The sequence below is a fragment of the Mobula birostris genome, chromosome 21 (assembly GCF_030028105.1).
Source record: "Mobula birostris isolate sMobBir1 chromosome 21, sMobBir1.hap1, whole genome shotgun sequence".
Classification (NCBI taxonomy): Eukaryota; Metazoa; Chordata; class Chondrichthyes; order Myliobatiformes; family Myliobatidae; genus Mobula; species Mobula birostris.
In genome coordinates, this window is record NC_092390.1 from 2,137,872 (window position 1) to 2,157,097 (window position 19,226).

Here is a 19,226-nt window from a genome sequence, read left to right on the forward strand (position 1 = left end):
CTGACCTGCTGAGCTCCTCCAGCGTTTTGTGTGTGTAAATCGGATTTGCAGCGTCTGCGGATTTCCTCGTGTTTGTGAAGCTACTAACAGTCTTTGGCTTGTGTGAGGAAACTGAAGCACATGGAGGAAATCCATTCACAATTTGAACTCTGAACCATGACATCCTGAGCTGTAATAGTGTTGTACAAACCATTATGCTACCCAGTGCTCCAACAGTATACTGTACACAAAAACATCATTAAAAATAAATAAATGGCATTTAGAAATGTTGGGAGAGAATAGGACAGCTTGGTAGTACAGGATCTCGGTAAAAGTTTTACAAACAAAACTAGGCAGAATAATTAAATGTGCCGAATGGCCTGTTTCTGAGCTGAGTGATTCTAAGACTCTAAAACTATGTGGATATGAATTGGAATTGGAATTGGAATTGGCTCATTACTGTCACACCTACCAAGGTACAGTAAAAAGTTTGCCCCTGCATACTGGTCCTACAGATCAGTTCATTACACCGAGCATTGATCCGGAACAAGATAAAACAATAACAAAAAGCAAGATCATGTGTAACAGATATAAATCTAAAAAACTACAGTATCAGGTCCTAGAGATTCTACCCAAAGCCTAGTGTGTTTCCAAGGGATACAGCAGAATTATGGGGATAAAAATGCATCATGCAGCATCAAAGTGGGACCCAGATGGGAAGGCTTGTGGGTGGGGAGATGGTGATGCAGAAGGCAAGGTCAGGAACTTGGGTTCAATGAGTCTGGAGAGCCTGCTGGGCGATCACAATAGCATAGTGGTTGGCAGCACAGTGGCAGCAACACGGGCTCAATTCCTGTCGCTGTCTATCAGGAATCTGTACGTTCTCCCTGTGACCGCGTGGGAGAAATCAGCAAAAACAACTGCCGGTCGATGCTGAGGATGTTCTGTGAGTCTGTGGTGGCCAGTGCTATCATGTTTGCAGTTGTGTGCTGGGGCAGCAGGCTGAGGGTAGCAGACACCAACAGAATCAACAAACTCATTCGTAAGGCCAGTGATGTTGTGGGGATGGAACTGGACTCTCTGACGGTGGTGTCTGAAAAGAGGATGCTGTCTAAGTTGCATGCCACCTTGGTCAATGTCTCCCATCCACTACATAATGTACTGGGTGGGCACAGGAGTACATTCAGCCAGAGACTCATTCCTCCGAGATGCAACACAGAGCATCATAAAAAGTCATTCCTGCCTGTGGCCATCAAACTTTACAACTCCTCCCTTGGAGGGTCAGACACCTTGAGCCAATAGGCTGGTCCTGGACTTATTTCATAATTTACCGGCATAATTTACATATTACTATTTAACTATTTATGGTTCTATTACTATTTATTATTTATGGTGCAACTGTAACGAAAACCAATTTTCCCCGGGATCAATAAAGTATGACTATGACTATAAGTGGGTGTGGGGTGAAACAGAGACAGAGAGCTCTAGATTGGGAACTGGGTCAATCAGAGATTCGGAGATCTTTGTAAGTGGTATAAAGTCGAGAACATCTGATGGGAGATGTTAAATAGTGCATCGGTATGGTCAGTATCTCACTGGATAAGAGGACTGATGGAAGGGTGGGATGCCAACTGATAAAAACTGAGCAGGTGACACACCTTAGTGTCATATTAGCCCAGCACTGCACTGTCAAAACATTATTGCTGATTAAATGACTGCTGATGGTGGCTTCCGAGATGAAGTGGATTTTCCCATTCCCACTTCTCCCAAAGGAACAATGTATAGGGAATAACAGAAGGTGCTGAGCAAGAATGACTCATGGCTGGAGATGCCCAGTAAATGTGATATGACCCAGGAACAGTAATAAATGCATTTCACTCTTTATCGATCACACACAGGTAAGTCAAACAGCATCACTTGATGACATTGACTTTGACTGAGGCACTATAACTTTTATTGATGGAGAATGGAGAAATGACGTTGATACATGCTGGAGCACTGACACAATGGCCTTTAGCTACCAAGTTGGTAGTTTTGCCAGCAATATTACATCAACATCACTTCCATTTGGTAGGCCAGTTACAAAATGCATTATGTGAAGGTTTTCTTCCACTGTGCTCATCCACGTGTTTGAGTCACAGTGGCCATCGTTCACTGGCTCTTCAACCATTCATGTGATAATGCAAGCTGACTCAATTAGATCAGCAATGTTTACATTGTTGAGATTTTTCACATACTCTGCCATGCCCCAAGATGACAGGAGTCAGGCTTGGGAGGGAACAGAATGCCACAAGTAAATCAAAGTTAGTATTTCAATACACTGTAGATAGCCCATTGACCAATCTAAGACACTCCTTTGTACTTGACATATTACTTCACTAGTGACTGACAAACACCAGCCAGAATGATATGGCTCGATTGTTGCTCACAAACCATGAGGAACAGGGTTTGAAACAAGGAAGACAAGTAGGGAGGCGGCAGCAAAGAAGGAAGCCAAAGGATGAAGGGAGTTTGACCTGAGCTATTAACTCTGTTTCTCTGTCCACTGATGCAGCCTGACCTGCTGAAGGAGGTTCCAGCATTTTCTGGGTTGTTTTCTTTTACTTTAGACTCAGATTTATTTATCATTTATAACATCTTCATCTATTTTCAAGGCAAAGGAAAGAGTCTTGACCTCAAACGTTGACTATTTATTCCCCTCCATAGATGCTGTCTCTCATGCTGAGTTCTTCCATTTTGTGTTGTTCAAGATTTCCTGCATCTGCAGAACCTTTTGTGTGTGTGTGTGTGTGTCTATCTATCAGTGTGTGTGATATCTGTGCGTGTGTGTGTGTGTGTGTGTGTGTGTGTTTGTGTGTATGTCTGTCTATGTGCATGTATCTGTGTGTGTGTGTTTGTGTATGTGTCTGTGTGCGTATGTGTGTCTGTGTCTCTCTGTCTGAGTGTGGTGTGTGTGTATCTGTGTCTGTGTCTGTCTCTGTGACTGTCTATGTGTGTGTGTCTGTGTGTCTATCTGTCTCTGTGTCTGTCTATGTGTGTGTTGTGTATGTGTCTGTGTGTGTTGTGTGTGTGTGTTTGTGTCTGACTGTCTGCCTATATACTTTATGCCCAATCATCTTGGACCTCTTTTCAGTCTAATAAGATGACACGGTAGCTGGTGATCATCAGTCAGCACTTATTGGTGCATAAACATCTTTCACTCCTTAGAAATGAAGTGGAAACAAATCACCCTCAATCCTGAGTGGCTACCTAAGAAGAAAATGATTTTACAGACAGGTACAGTATTCTGGGAGGTTTAACACAGATATTGAAAATCCGAAACAAGATAGAAAATGCTGCAAACACTCAGAAAGGCCAGGCACCAGTTGGTGGGAATCATTTGAGGACTATGTCTGTCCATTAGCACAGTGGTCCCCAACCTCCCGGTCGCGGACTGATAAGCGAAGCATGCAGTGGTATAGTGGTAGCCAGGATGCACCCAGCACATCTTTAAGAAAAAAGCCAAAATAAACAAGCCAATTAATTAGGTGCTGCCCGGCACATAAATGTCAGCCCAGATCAAAGGCGATTATCGTGGTTGCGATATCCGACTGGTATCGGAGATTGGGAACCACTTCATTAGGGAACGCACATATGGTAGCGTACTTCTGAAATGGAATCCCATTTTAGACTATGGAACTAAGCTTTGGAAGGGCAGCTTCTTTCCGTGGGTGATGAAAGACATCTATCCTGATGAAACGTATCAATCTGAAACATTAACTGTCAGTTTTCCTCCATAGATGCTGCCAGACTGCTGTTTAGTCTCTTGTGTTGACCAAAGACACATGTCTACTTTTTAATTATTTTAATATGAAAAATCCTTTCCCTGGGCTTCCACATGGAGGAAAGGCTTCACACGACTAATTGTTTTCAACAGTTCATATCAGATGTGGCTCACACCCTGGTCAGAAGGTTGCGGATTGAAAACCCAGTAAAACCTCGAAACATAGATGGAGGGAGTTGTGTGAATGAGTCTGAGACCTGATCTGCTGTCAGCGGTAGATAGAAAGGATCCTATGTGAACGTTATAGCAGCTGTATTTTGCTATGTTGATTAAAAGAGTGAGCATGTTTTGGAAGTCTGACAACAAAACTGTAAGACACAAGAGCAGAATGGGCCATTGGAGTCATCGAGTCTGCTCTGACATTCAATCACGGCTGAGTTATTATTCCCTCTCAACCCTGTTTTGTTGCAATGTGGTGTTTGGGAGGAAATGGACCCAAGTGCAGGACACAGACATGGAGACGGACTTGGACTTGACTTGGACTTGAGCCTGAACTTGGACATGGAGAGACAGAATTCCCAACTCGGAGTAGCGGCAAATGGCCGGACCTACTCAGCTGGAAATGAGATGACTAAACCAAACAATAACAGACAATACGTATCTTGACACGGAGAAGCTCATGAAGCACAAATGGCCGGCAATCACTTGACTGGACACGAAGCCTTGACTTGGACTGGGACTCGGAGCCTTCAAAACAAAACAACGTCAGACCACTCGCATCCCCGCTCGGAGCAGCGGCAAAACAGCTGGCAACAGGCAGCCGGACACGAGATGACAAAAACAAACAACAACAGACAATATGAATCTTGAAGCTCATGAAGACGGTCCCTTATTCTTGGCAGCTCAGAATATTCATCGCAGCCCTGGCTATGGCGACGGACCAGCCCCGAGTAGCTGTAAGCCGGGGTGTTTATCCTGCTGGTTTGGAAGAAGATCAGGTGCCCTAATCGAGGAGCCCAGTGGAACATGGGGAAAAGGAAATTAACTGAAATGAGTAGTTAATGGACCGGACCATGACACATTTTCCTGCGTTCATCTCGTAACCTTGGACATCCTTACTAATTAAGAACAATAGACAATAGACAATAGGTGCAGAAGTAGACCATTCGGCCCTTCGAGTCTGCACCGCCATTCTGAGATCATGGGTGATCATCTACTATCAATACCCGGTTCCTGCCTTGTCCCCATAACCCTTGATTCCCCTATCCATAAGATACCTATCTAGCTCCTTCTTGAAAGCATCCAGAGAATTGGCCTCCACTGTCTTCTGAGGCAGCGCATTCCACACCTCCACAACTCTCTGGGAAAAGAAGTTCCTCCTCAACTCTGTCCTAAATGACCTACCCCTTATTCTTAAACCATGCCCTCTGGTACTGGACTCTCCCAGCATCTGGAACGTATTTCCTGCCTCTATCTTGTCCAATCAATAATCTTATATGTCTCAATCAGATCCCCCCTCAATCTCCTTAATTCCAGCGTGTACAAGCCCAGTCTCTCTAACCTCTCTGCGTAAGACAGTCCGGACATCCCAGGAATTAACCTAGTGTACCTACGCTGCACCTCCTCCACAGCCAGGATGTCCTTCCTTAACCCTGCAGACCAAAACTGCACACAATACTCCAGGTGTGGTCTCACCAGGGCCCTGTACAAATGCAAAAGGATTTCCTTGCTCTTGTACTCAATTCCCTTTGTAGTAAAGGCCAACATTCCATTAGCCTTCTTCACTGCCTGCTGCACTTGCTCATTCATCCTCAGAGACTGATGAACAAGTACTCCTAGATATCTTTGTATTTCTCCCTTACCTAACTCCACACCGTTCAGATAATAATCTGCCTTCCTGTTCTTGCTCCCAAAGTGAATAACCTCACACTTATTCACATTAAACGCCATCTGCCAAGTTTCTGCCCACTCACCCAGCCTATCCAAGTCACCTTGAATTCTCCTAACATCCTCATCACATGTCACACTGCCACCCAGCTTAGTATCATCAGCAAACTTGCTGATGTTATTCGCAATGCCTTCCTCTAATTAAGAACCCTATCAGCCTTCGTTTTGGTTATACCCAATGATTTGGCCTCCACAGCCATCTGTGGCAATGAATTCCACAGGTTCACAAACCACTGGCTAAAGGAAGGTTTCCGTTGTATAAGGATATCTCAGTTGCAAAGAGACGGAGGTGTTATCATGCCCTCTGATCCTAGACTCTCCCACCACTAGGAATATCCGTTCTGTCTAGGTCTTTCAATGTTTAGTAGGTTTCAATGAGATTCCTCTTGACCTGCTAAACTACAGCGAGTATAGGCACAGGGCCATCAACGCTCCTCATACGTTAACCCTTTCATCCCCAGAGTTATTCTCGTAAAATTCCTCCAGACCGTCTCTAATCAGCGCGTTCTTAGATATGGGGCCCAAAACTCCAGTTTCAAGGTTCCATCGTTGAAGGATGTTTTTGGCTCTTCAATGTTTTGGGACTGAAAGTTCATGTGCAAAAGCCACTCTTGTGTTTACGTTGGTCCCACAGATTTCCCTACCATAGATGCGGCCTGACCTACTGTCATGGTCCGGATCGGGGTCCCTTTAAATTTACCTTGTTTATGTAACGATCCGGACCGTTGATTCCCTGTTTTCCCGTGTCGACTTTGGTGATTAGAGGCAATTAACGCTCAGCTGAACCGGTAGTTTATAGTCTCCGGCTTTCAGCGTTCGGTGTGACAGTGTTTGCAAAGTCATCTGGCTAGAGCAAGCCTAGTCTCTGCTGAAGTAAGTGCTGGTAATTCGTCTTTCCTTGCCGGAGTAACCCTGTCCGGTTACTTTGCTAAAGCCAGCCTGCAAAGTTTCCTCATCGAGGTGGGTCCGTTAGTTAACCTGCTGCCTACTGTTCTCGGGCCGCGTCGAGAGTTCGCCACTACCCGGAGGCTCCAAGTCAAGTCTTGGCCCTGGCGGTCTGTGATTCCTGTCCTACCCCCTTGTCTGAATCCCTTCTCTGCCCTTCTCGCCTCTAGCCCTCGTCTGCACTTCGGTCTAGTTCCATCACCGGAGCTAGATAGGTGCTGTCTAGTGTGCTTTCGTGTTGGTCTTGTCTTGTCCTGTCCTCGCCTCCGTAGGGTAAGTCTGGCCGTTGCCCCCCAGAGAGTCATGAGTCCCGGCCCTATGTCCTGTACCCAAGGAGGGGTCCCGACTCTGTCCTGTGTATGTGTCTATGGTTCCATGTACCTGCTCTCCCGAGACTGAGGCTCTGTTTTCCATGTTCCTCCTCTCCCTAGCCCATGTCGTGTCCATGCCTGGTTCTGGGGTCCGAGCCCGAAGCAAGACCCAGGTACTGGGTCCTTGCCCAGTCTCGGGCTCGGAGTCCATACCCTAGCCTCTTCATGTCTCCTCTAGTTCTGGGAGCCGATTCCGAGTCCAAGCCCAGACCCTTGGTCCCAGCCTAGTCGTAGTCCTGAGTCCTTGTCCAGTTCACTACTCCGGCTCCTGCTTAGTTCTCCTGGTATCGAACAATAAACTAAATCGAAGTAACCTCACAAGATGTGTCCTGCGTTTGGGTTCACCCTTGCTCTCAATGCCCCCGCCATTGTGACACCTATTGAGTTCCTCCAGCATTTTGTGCGCTTTGCTCAAGATTTCCAGCATCTGCAAAACCTCGTTTCTTGTGTTTATACTGAGATCTTCCTTTGAAGATGAGAACAGAGAGCAGTGAGGCACCTTTCTACTGACAAATGAAGATGTTGGCACCATTCCTAAAGGACAGTTAGGAATCATGTCCAGTTTGTACTCTTCCCCCACAAAAAGAAAATCATCTGGTTATTATCACGTTGCTATTTCTGGCAAATTCCTATGACTCGATTATCTGCCCGGTTCCCTAACTATGAAAAGGTGTTATATAAATATGGAATCTTTTCTGCTCCTGTGTCGTAATAGTGACCAAACTTTAAAGGTACCTGACCGGCTGCAAACTCTTTTTGAACGTGTTATAAGACTCCTTATATTTGACTATCATTTCGCACTCACATGAGAATACGCTATTTGATAAATAAAGATCGGCAGCTACGCTGCGCGGAGTTACCAAGGGAACATTCCTTCCAAGTAATAAACTTGAGGTGAAAATTCATACAAAACAAAATCAGTTATTGTAATGGAAGGATATTAATGTTTCGCCGTTCTTTCTGTCTATTTGAACTATAATGTAGCAATAAATGAAGTTCTAAAGGCAGTTAAGTTTCTCCTTTACTAATCGCGGCATTGAATCGAACATGGCCGTGCCGGGAACAAAAGCGCCCTTTGTCCGGTGTAAACACTGCCAGATTTAACCGGACAGTCATAATATTCATGTCCATGCGAATCGACCCAACGGACACACTATTTCCTTTAGTACGGCAATGACAATCTGACTGACATCGCCTCAGCAATAAATGCAGACTACTTCGTTGGAAGGCAATCGAAGTGACTTTCTTAAAAGTGGCACATTTTCATTGAAGGGCAGGCAGTCTTACCGTTTTGTTGTGTAACGGGCTTGAAATCACTTTTGGTGACGCAGTTCAATGTTTAAATCCATCCCGAATGTTGCAGTGCCCCCACATCCAATCTCATGCCCCACCCGCAACCTAACTCAATTTAGGATTCGCAGCAATAAATCCTGAAGCCTCTCGGCACACACAGTAGCATTTGCATTTGCGGAATACACCACAGATCGGTGCGGGGGGACAGGAAACGGGAGAGGTGGGGGCACGCTTTAAAACCGATCACATGTCTTCAGGAATCTGTAGTAATGTTTGTTGCATTACACAGTCGGCACTTAAATGTCATTTAAGTGCCAGCTGAATGCTTTCGCCTTCTGTTCTCATCATTCTCGTGATGCGATGTCAGAGCCATGCCACAAGACCAGTAATCTCACGTCAACCAGATATCAGAGTTGCTTCCCGTCCTTAATTGCACTGTCTCAAGAAGCCAACGTCCAGCATCAAAGACTCCACCCTCTTCTAGCAACCACTCCGGGTAGTTGGTACAGAGCCTGAAGTCAGCACCACCAGCTTGAAGAACAGCAACTTGTCTTCCCCGAAAGGGTTTTTGAACCAATTTGTACCTAACTAATCACTGCCCCTGTATAGCCACACTTGCAGCACAATGGATTTTTTTGGTTCTAATTGTGTTCATTCTTGCATAATGATTTTTAATTTATATTTCTCTTGTTGATGCTTTTTCTCTAATACTATGTACCGGTGATGCTGCTGCAAGTACGTTTTTCATTGCACCTGCATCTACTTGTACAAATGACAATAATCTCTGCTTTGACTTGCTTGCCCATGCATCCATTGAGTATCTAGGAGCAAATGGGACTCTTCCTCAACTGTTGGATAATGATTTTCATGTATTTTGGTGCAGCTACCTGGGGTGAGTGACAGACAGGGGTTGAAGAACATGGGCTGCAGTTTAATATCAGTATTGTTGATGGGACACTGAATGGCTTGTGACTGTTCTCATACTGAGGTGAAACATGCCTTGGATGAGATAGAAATCCATGGCTACATCTTCATGGTATGTTGGATCAGGAAGGCTGACAGGATCGTCCAGGTTCTCCCTTTTCCATTCTGGGAGAAACATAGAAACATAGTAACATAGAAAACCTACAACACAATACAGGCCCTTCAGCCCACAAAATTGTGCCGAACATGTCCCTACCTTAGAAATTATTAGGCTTACCTATAGCCCTCTATTTTGCTAAGCTCCATGTACCTATCTAAAAGTCTCTTAAAAGACCCTATCATATCCACCTCCACCACCGTTGCCGGCAGCCCATTCCACACACTCACCACTCTCTGAGTAAAAAGCTTACCCCTGACATCTCCTCTGTACCTACTCCCCAGCACCTTAAACCTGTGTCCTCTTGTGGCAACCATTTCAGCCCTGGGAAAAAGCCTCTGACTATCCACACAATCAATGCCTTTCATCATCTTGTACACCTCTATCAGGTCACCTCGCATCCTCTGTCGCTCCAAGGAGAAAAGGCCAAGTTCACTCAACCTATTCTCATAAGACATACTCTCCAATCCAGGCAACATCCTTGTAAATCTCCTCTACACCCTTTTTATGGCTGCCACATCCTTCCTGTAGTGAGGCGACCAGAACTGAGCACAGTACTCCAAGTGGGAAAGATACAGGAAGTTGAAAGCCTGGATGACTATGCTCAAGAACAGCTCCTTCCCCACTGTGATCAGACTTCTGAACCAATCAGCTCTTTCATATCCCCTTCCCAGAGGAGCTGCCACATCCTCACAACCCTAACTCTATCCCTTCAATTGTCGTCACTTTAGCATTTCCCTTTCCTCCGTGTTATTGCATTACACTAATCTGCACATGGCACAGTTAGCAAGTTTGTACTCCTTTGGGTTGTGAAGCAGGTTACAATCACTTAGGGAATGGTAAAAGGATTTCTGCTTAGATAGGTGTGAGATGATACAGACCAGGGTACTGTGAATGGCAGGACACAGATGAGTGTTGTGGACCAGAGAGACCTGGGAGCACAAGTAAAGACAGGTGCACAAGTAGATGGGTTGGTGAAGAAGAATTGTAGAATGGTGGCTTTCAATAGCCAGGGCATCAAGTTTAGGAGTAGGGACATTCACCTCCAGTAGTCATCCCACCACTGATGTTAGGGGTGGCAGGATAGAGATATATCTCTAACAAGGGAGGTGTAAGGCACTCTTTCCCTCACCCTTGGGCAAGGTGTAGCACCTGCCTAGTCCTCCAGTCAGGGTCACATGAAGTCATGGAAGCAGGTAGCAGATGGTCGTATATCACAAGTCCTGGTTATGCAACCACTGACACCAGGCAGGCAATCTCTGAAGAGTATTGATACTGGCTGGGGTCACCCATCTTGTAAAGACACTGCCCTGAAGAAGGCAATGGCAAGCCACTTCTGTAAAAAATTTGCCACAAATAATCATGGTCAAGACCATGATTGCCCATGTCATACAGTATGGCACATGATGATGATGTGATGACTAACGCTCGGCACACCAGCCTGCAGGCCTCTGGCCTTTTCTTGCAGTTCTTAAAGAAAGAAACAACATTAGCCAACTTCTAATCTTCCAGTGCCTCACCCATGACGAAGGAAGATACAAGAGTCTCTGCTAGGGCCCATGATATCTGCTCAGGCCCTGGGAATATACTCATTTCTATGCACTGAACATTAGCAACACTTCCTCTTTTGTAATATCAATAGGTTTCGAATATCACCATCCTCTTCCCTGAATTCCCCAGAGAACGATGATAAGATTGTCATCGGTACAGTGGAGATATCCTTACTGGTTGCATCACAGCCTGATATGGAAATGCCAATGCCCAGGAACGGAAAATATAACAGAAAGAGGTGGACATGACCCAGACCATCACAGTCAAAGCCCTTCCCACTACTGAAAACATTTACATGGAGCACTGCCACAAGACAGTGGCATTCATCATCACAGACCTACACTATTCAGGCCATGTTCTTTTCTCATTTCATGGCACGAGGTACAGGAGCCTTAGGTTCCACACTATCAGGCTCAGGAACAGTTATTACCCTATAACCAGTGTGGATAATTTCACTCACCTTAATGTTGAACCAATTCCACAACCTACAGACTCACTTTCAAGGACCCTACAATCCATTTTCTCAGTATTAAGGTTGTTATAGCCAGGGGTGGTAATGGGGATTAGCTCCCACTACCTATTCAATGCTCTTAATGACATGCATCTCAAACATGCCTCTGACAACCTGCCCTTCACATGTGGCTTAGCTACTAAGCCCAGTGGATCCTTTTCGACTGACAGGAGATGGGACGAAGGCAGCTTACCGGTGCCTTAAAACCAGTTTCTTTAGGCAGATGGGGTTCATCAGCCATCGTTAGCAGCTCACCTAGAAGAAGGAAAACTCAGATCTCCAACCTCTGCTGCCCCTGATGGGGAAGGCTTCGGGAGTAAAACCTGAGGAAAAAATCCAGAGCTGGAGTCTCTAAGGCAGTCCTATGTTGAGTTCAACGCTGACTGGCAACTCCTGCGACGCTGCTGGGACCAAACTGTATCGGTCTCTGCCGTTCCTTTTGGTTAATCAGGTGCGTTGACAGATACTTCCCAGGCTTGCATATCTAGACAGCTAGAATGCAATATCCATGGTCAATTCTGACTGACGGAGGCCCCAGACTCAGACACAGACCCAGACCTAGATCCAGACTCAGACTCAGACCTAGACCCAGACCCAGACTCAGACCTAGACCCAGACTCAGACCCAGACTCAGACCCAGACAAAGACCTAGACCCAGACTCAGACCTAGACTCAGACTCAGACCTAGACCCAGACTCAGACCCAGACTCAGACCCACACTCAGACCCAGACCCAGACACAGACCCAGACTCAGACTCAGACCTAGACCCAGACTCAGACCCAGACCCAGACCCACACTCAGACCCAGACTCAGACCTAGACCCAGACCCAGACCCAGACCCAGACCCACACTCAGACCCAGACCCAGACACAGACCCAGACTCAGACCCAGACACAGACCCAGACACAGACCCAGATTCAGACTCATATTCAGACTCAAACTCGGATACAGATTTTTTATTTGCACAGTTTGTCTTCTCTTAGACATTGCTTGTTTGTCAGTCTGTATTTTTTTTGTAAGTTCTATTGTATTTATTTTATTCCTGTAAATCTCTACAAGAAAATGAATCTCAGAGTAGTACATAAATGGTAATGTATATGCACTTCGATAGCAATTAATTTTTAACGTTGAACTATGAGAATATAGGTGGAAACCAGATGTGGTTTCTAATGGTGTCATTGAGAGCAGTGTGTGGATGAGTAACAGGGGACCAAAGAGATAATGATGAAAAGCAGGAAGAAATGTTACTGGCAATTCTTTGGCTACAGCTGAATGGATAGGAATGAATCCATCTGAGTATATCCAGGCTTGGATAGACAATGGTGGAGAAAGCCAAGTATGGACACTTGTGTAACATAAAACCACGCCATAGATACGAGCAAGGAGAGTCAGCAGGGAAGCACAGAGGGAAAATATGTACACAAATGAAAGTCAAAGTAAAATTAATTATCATATATGTATGTGTATTTCTTTAATTTCATGTAAATACTGAAAGATTCTTGCAGGCATCTACAGGAAAATAAAGAAATACTAGAATTTATTTTTAAAAATTGACAAACAAATATGCAAAAGAATTCAAACTGTGCAAATAAAAAAATACTGAGAACATAAATTTTAAGGAGCAATAAAGACAATTGAACAGCAGTAAGGTACCTTAGAGTCACCTTGGCGAGACCATTAAATGAGATATTAGAACAGCAATTCAAATTAATCCTCCTTCACTATTTGCCATCATGGATACAATGAATCATGTAGTCCTATTCTGCTAATCTTTATTTAACCTCATGCCCTTTGTCAATTAGAACCCTTAGTAATGTAAACATTGAAAATCCATGGAAAATAATATCTCTGATATATGGGTATCTCTCATTGTTACAAAATAATAAATGTTATCCCTAATAAAGATGACTTAATGATTGGCTATTATTCTTTACAATAGGTATGATGGATAGTTGCCCTTCCTTGTACTGGCGGGACTTACTGCTGCACATAAAGTGTTATAATTGCAATCCCCTCTGTGGTTTCATGCTACTTTCTGGCACCTTTGTGGTTTTATTTTCGGAGCTCCAATCACTGTGCTATATTCACAGTGGGCATGTGCTACAGGAAGATTTACTACTGTACATCTGTTAGTGCCCTGTACATAGTGTAGCACTACCTTGGACTGCAACCTCCCCTTATTTAGTCAATGAATCTGTTATACAGACAGCAGTCCTTCATATGTTCAAATGTTCAACCAAATGTCCTTGGTACTATTCATTCCATAAATCTTGGACTGGTCTACAACAATTTTCCACCTTTTGTTTCCCATCAGGATGTAATTTGTTTCCATGAGATGAGGAAGGGATTGAACATGAGGTGCCAGCTTTCTAATGAGGATTTATTTTCCACGTGCCCTCTCGGACAGGAAGAAAAGACCCTGCAAAATGCTTTACAAACAGCAACAGAAAGTTCTCCCCTTCAATATTTATCCTTCAACCAATATCCTACAAAGAACAAGCTGAAAGTAGACAACTTTTCAAATTTGGGTGCAGTCAGATACGTGGGCAATAAACTGAGCTGAAAATTCCACTGGTTTTCTGATTGAATTGCCTGTCATTTTCTTGGTTAGAAATAATTGCAGGTTGCTAAACAATGAGACTCGCTTGAAGGGAAGAATTTAGCAACATTGTAGAAGATAATTATTTTCTGTCCATTCCAAAATTTGCTTTGATATCTGTAGAAGTGCAGGCTGGTACAGATTGATCACAAAATGACACATTTCTAAATCGATGTCTAATTCAGCACTTTAAGTTATCCAGACTAAATCGCTAGAAATGAATTAAGTGTCTCCAAGAAACATTTGTAGAATAATTTCTATCTGCTTGTGCACAATAACCAATTTATTTGTTCATTAAATACTTGATAATACTGTATCTTAAAGCCTTGGTGCCTTTGTGCCTGTAAAAAGCTTCTCTTTGGAGGGTCAAAAATCGGATGTTAGAGAAAATTTGCCTCTATTTAGATGTTGTCATTGCCAGCATTTTTGTCAGTGTGCTGAACAAGAGCGTGATATTTCACAAAGTAACTTCAAAAGTTGTATTGACGTAGGATTAGTGTAAGTGGGCAGTTGATGCCCAGCACAAGCTAGATGGACCAAAGTTCCTATTTCCATGCAGCATGTAATAGTGATTTTCTGCATTGTTTCAGTCCTCATCGAGGGGTCGGAAGTGGAAAGAGTGAGTAGCTTAAGGTTATTGGGCATCAACATTTCAGATTATCTACCCTGGGCCCTCCATATTTATACAATCAGGAAGGAAGCGTCCCAGTGGCCATATTTCATTTGGAGTTAGAAGAGATTTAGTATGTCATCAGAGACGCCAGCAGATTTCTACAGATGTACTGTGGAGAGCTCCAATGCACAGGATCGAAGGAGACTACAGAGGTTTGATAACTCATTCAGCTCCATCATGAGCACAAACCCTCCCCACCATCAAGGACATCTCCAGCTGGTGAAGAAGGTGACATCCACCTTCACCATTCAGCACATGCAATTTCTCATTGCTACCATCAGCAAAGAGGTATTGGAACCGGAAGACCCACACTCAATGCTCCTTTTCCTCCACCATCAGATTTCGAAATGGCCCATCAACACTATCCCACACTTGCTATCTTTTTGCACTCTCTATTTATTTTGTATATTTCTTACTGTTACTTATAGTAATTTTAGTACTTACAGTATTTCACTGTACTGCTAGAATACAACAAATTTCACAACATATGTCAGAGATATTCAACCTGATTGTGAGTAATATGCTAATTTACTTTGGTTTCTGAATGATTCAATGAGGAAAATTACTGCTGAGATTGATGAGGTCTATGCTGGTTGGGGCTTGTATACGCAAACCAGGGCAGTACAATGTGGAGAGTAAAAGGCTGCCCCTCTCCGTTCAGCTGATGAACCCAAAGGAGCATCGGAAACTGCTACAGTCTGGCACCAGCGATGTCGCGGGAGTTGTCAGTCACAATGTTGAACTCCACGTAGCACTGACTACGGGACTTCAGCTCTGGGATTTTCCTCAAGGTTTATTCCTGAAATCTTTCCCATGAGTGCGTCTAGCTGCTAGGCAGCAGAGATTTGATGTCAAAATTTCCCTTCTCAAGATGAGCTACCAACCACTGCTGACAAGCTCTATCGGTGCATTTCGACTGGTCTTAAGGTGCCAGTAACCCACCTCTTCCCTTTCTCCAGTCAGTAGAAATGGTTCCATGGGCTTAGTAGCTAAACCACATGTGAAGGCCAGGAGCTGTCTTGATTGTCAGAAGCTATTTGAGAAGCACGTTCTTTAGGGAGCATTTAACAGGTAGTGGGAGTTCATCCCCACTAACCACCTGCCCTCCACTGCCATGACAACCTTAAAGAATTCTGCTAAGATTCATTATCCCATGCCTGTCCATAGAGTACTGCAATGTGTACAGCAGCTGTGAGTTTCTGGCATTACAACAACGGCATCACTTCAAAAGGACATCTTCCACTGTAGTACTGTTACATTGCATTCTTTCAGTGAGAAATGGAAACTTCCCAATAGCCCAGTGAGTGCTCATTTCAGTGAGAAATAGAAACTTCCCGATAGCCCAGTGAGTGCTCATTTCAGTGAGAAATGGAAACTTCCCGATAGCCCAGTGAGTGCTCATTTCAGTGAGAAATAGAAACTTCCCGATAGCCCAGTGAGTACTCATTCTCCAAAGAGAAGTTTAGTTAACTTGTGTCATACCAATTTATCAATCCTGGAGTGGGCATAAAACTGATCCCCATTCTCACCAGGTATCAGAGCATACACATGTATGCTATTGACTGCTAAACTGTGATTAAGAAATGGTATACAAGCTAATTTCAACCTCAGCTGAGCCACAAGGTCAGTTGCAATGGGCCTTGACTGATGTCGGTAAGTTCAGGAGTTCCAGCCAATCTGCTGGAGGAACTCAGAGGGTTGAGCAGCTTTACTTGAGTTCTTCTTCCTCTATCTAACATCCAACTACCTCTGCCTCCCAACTCTTCCCCTCTCACTCCGATATCTGTCGTGATCTGCCCCATCATCCTTCACAAAACCTCCACCAATCACCTCTGGTCCCTATTTGTCCTCTCCGCTTTATAATGGTGATTTCACCTTTCCACTCAAAGTCCTGATGCTAAGTGTTTGCCTGAAGTGACTCTCCGCTGTTCTTCTGGATTCCAGTGTCTACCATCTCTTGTGTCTCCATGAGAAAGTTCGGACTTAGGATCAACTTGCAGTGCACAGGGCTTCACCTGCACTGGAGTCTCCAAATACTAGTGTTAGGGTCACCTTCAGTCAGGCTCATGGATCAGGGCAAGTCAGGGGTTAAAATACAGCAGTTCTTGCTTGTTGCGGTTTCAGATGGAGTTCCTAAATGCAATGGACTGATCAAATAAAAGCTTTTGGTATGCTGGCCTTTATAAATCAGAGCATTGAGTATAGGAGTTGGGATGAAATGTTGAAATCGTACAAGGCATTGGTAAGGTCAAATTTGGAGTATTGTGTGCAGTTTTGGTCACCGAATTATAGGAAAGATGACAACAAAATAGAGAGAGTACAGAGAAGATTTACTGGAATGTTACCTGGGTTTCAGCACCTGAGTTACAGAGGAAGGTTGAACAAGTTGGGTCTTATTCTTTGGAGCATGGAAGGTTGAGGGTGGACTTGATAGAGGTATTTAAAATTATGAGGGGGATAGATAGAGTTGATGTGGATAGGCTTTTTCCATTGAGAGTGGGGGAGATTCAAACAAGAGGACATGAGTTGAGAGTTAAAGGGCAAAAGTTTAGGGGTAACATGAGGGGGAACTTCTTTACTCAGAGAGTGGTAGCTGTGTGGAACGAGCTTCCAGCAGAAGTGGTTGAGGCAGGTTCAATGTTGTAGTTTAAAGTTAAACTGGACAGCTATATGGACAGGAAAGGAATGGAGGGTTATGGGCTGAGTGTAGGTCAGTGGGACTAGGTGAGAGTAAGAGTTCGGCACGGACTAGAAGGGCTGAGATGGCCTGTTTCCATGCTGTAATTGTTATATGGTTATATGATTATATGTAAGCAGATTGCGGTTCAGTGCTTGTTTTAACTAAGACTAGAATATTAAAGCAAGAATGTAATACTGTATAAAGCATTGGTCAGACTATATTACAGTCTTGTGAATGGTTTGAGCCCCATATCCAAGAAAGGATATATTGGTCTCCAGTTCCAACTTCTCTTCTTCCAAATGCACTGCTCTCCACTCTCTCCACACTAATCCTAACCTCACCATCAAACTTGCAGATAAGGGGGTGCTGTAGTAGTCTAGTATACTGACCTCTACCTTGTTGAGGCCCAGCAACAACTGTCAAGACACCTCCTCTTACCTACCCCTCGAATAGGACCCCACTAGGGAGCACCAGATCATTGTCTCCCACACCATCATCGATCTTATTAACTCTGGGGATCTCCCATTCACTGCCACCAACCTCACAATTCCCTCACCCTGCAATTCCCATTTTTACTCCTACCCAAGATCCACAAACCTGCCTGTCCAGGTAGATATATTATTTCTGCTTGTTCCTGCCCCACTGAACTTAGATCTGCATACCTCCACTCAGTTTTATCCTCCCTGGTTCAGTCCTTTCCTACCTACATCCTTGATAATTCAGATGCTCTTGATCTTCTCAATGATTTCAAGTTCCCTGGCCCTGATCATCTTATTTTCTCAGTGGATGTCCAGTTCCTATACACCTCCATCCCCCACCAGGAAGGCCTCAAAGCTCTCTGATTCTTTCTGGACACCAGAACCAACCGGTTCTCCTCTGTCACCTCTCTCCAGTAATACCCCCCACCTCTCCTTCACCATTCCCATTCCCATTCCCATTTCCCTCTCTGACCTTGTCTCCTTACCTGCCCATCACCTCCCTCTGGTGCTCCTCCCCCTTTGTCATTCTTCCATGACCTTCAGTCCTCTCCTATCAGATCACCCCTTCTCCCGCTCTTCATTTCTTTCACTGAGCAATTTCCTAGTTCTTCACTTTACTGCTCTCTCTCTCCCCCCGCTTTCACCTATCGCCCTGTGTTTCTTCCTTCCCCACCCTTCCACCTTCTTACTCTGACTTATCATCTTTTTTTTTCTCCAGTTCTGATGAAGGGTCTCAGCCCAAAACATTAACTGTTCACTCTTTTCCATTGATGCTGCCTGGCCTGCTGAGTTCCTTCAGCATTTTGCGTGTGTTGCTTTGGATTTCCAGTATCTGCAAACTTTCTCTTGTTTGGGTTAACACATGAGGAGCATTTGATGGCTCTGGGCCTGTACTTACTGGGATTTAGAAGAATGAGGAAGAAACCCTATTGAATATTCAAAGGTCTAGATTGAGTGGATGTGGAGAGAATGCTTCTATGGTGAGAGAGTCTAGTACTAGAGGGCACAGCCCCAAAATAGAAGTATGACCCTTTGGAACAGTGATGGGAAATAATTTCTTTAGCCAGGATGTGGTGGACCTGTGGAACTCATTGCCACAAATGGCTGAAGAGGCCAAGACATTACGTACATTTACAGCCGAGGTTGATAGTTCATGATTAGTAAGTGTGTCAAAGGTTAGGGGAGAAGGCAGAATAAAACAGCCATGATCAAATGGTGGAGCCCATTTGATGGACCAAATAGCCTAATACCTGCCCTACCATATGTCTTATGGTCTTTAAGCATCTGTTTGTCCGCTAGCTGTCTGACCCATTGCAGTTTCCTTCATAGGCAGCCATCAGCAACAATTACATC

At 44.4% G+C, this 19,226-nt stretch overlaps 1 protein-coding gene across 1 annotated transcript in view; it reads right to left on the reverse strand.

Annotated features, from left to right (window-relative positions):
* rbm20 (RNA binding motif protein 20) overlaps positions 1-19,226 on the reverse strand; it is a 330,139-nt gene that overhangs the window by 199,816 nt on the left and 111,097 nt on the right. The window lies entirely within an intron of this gene.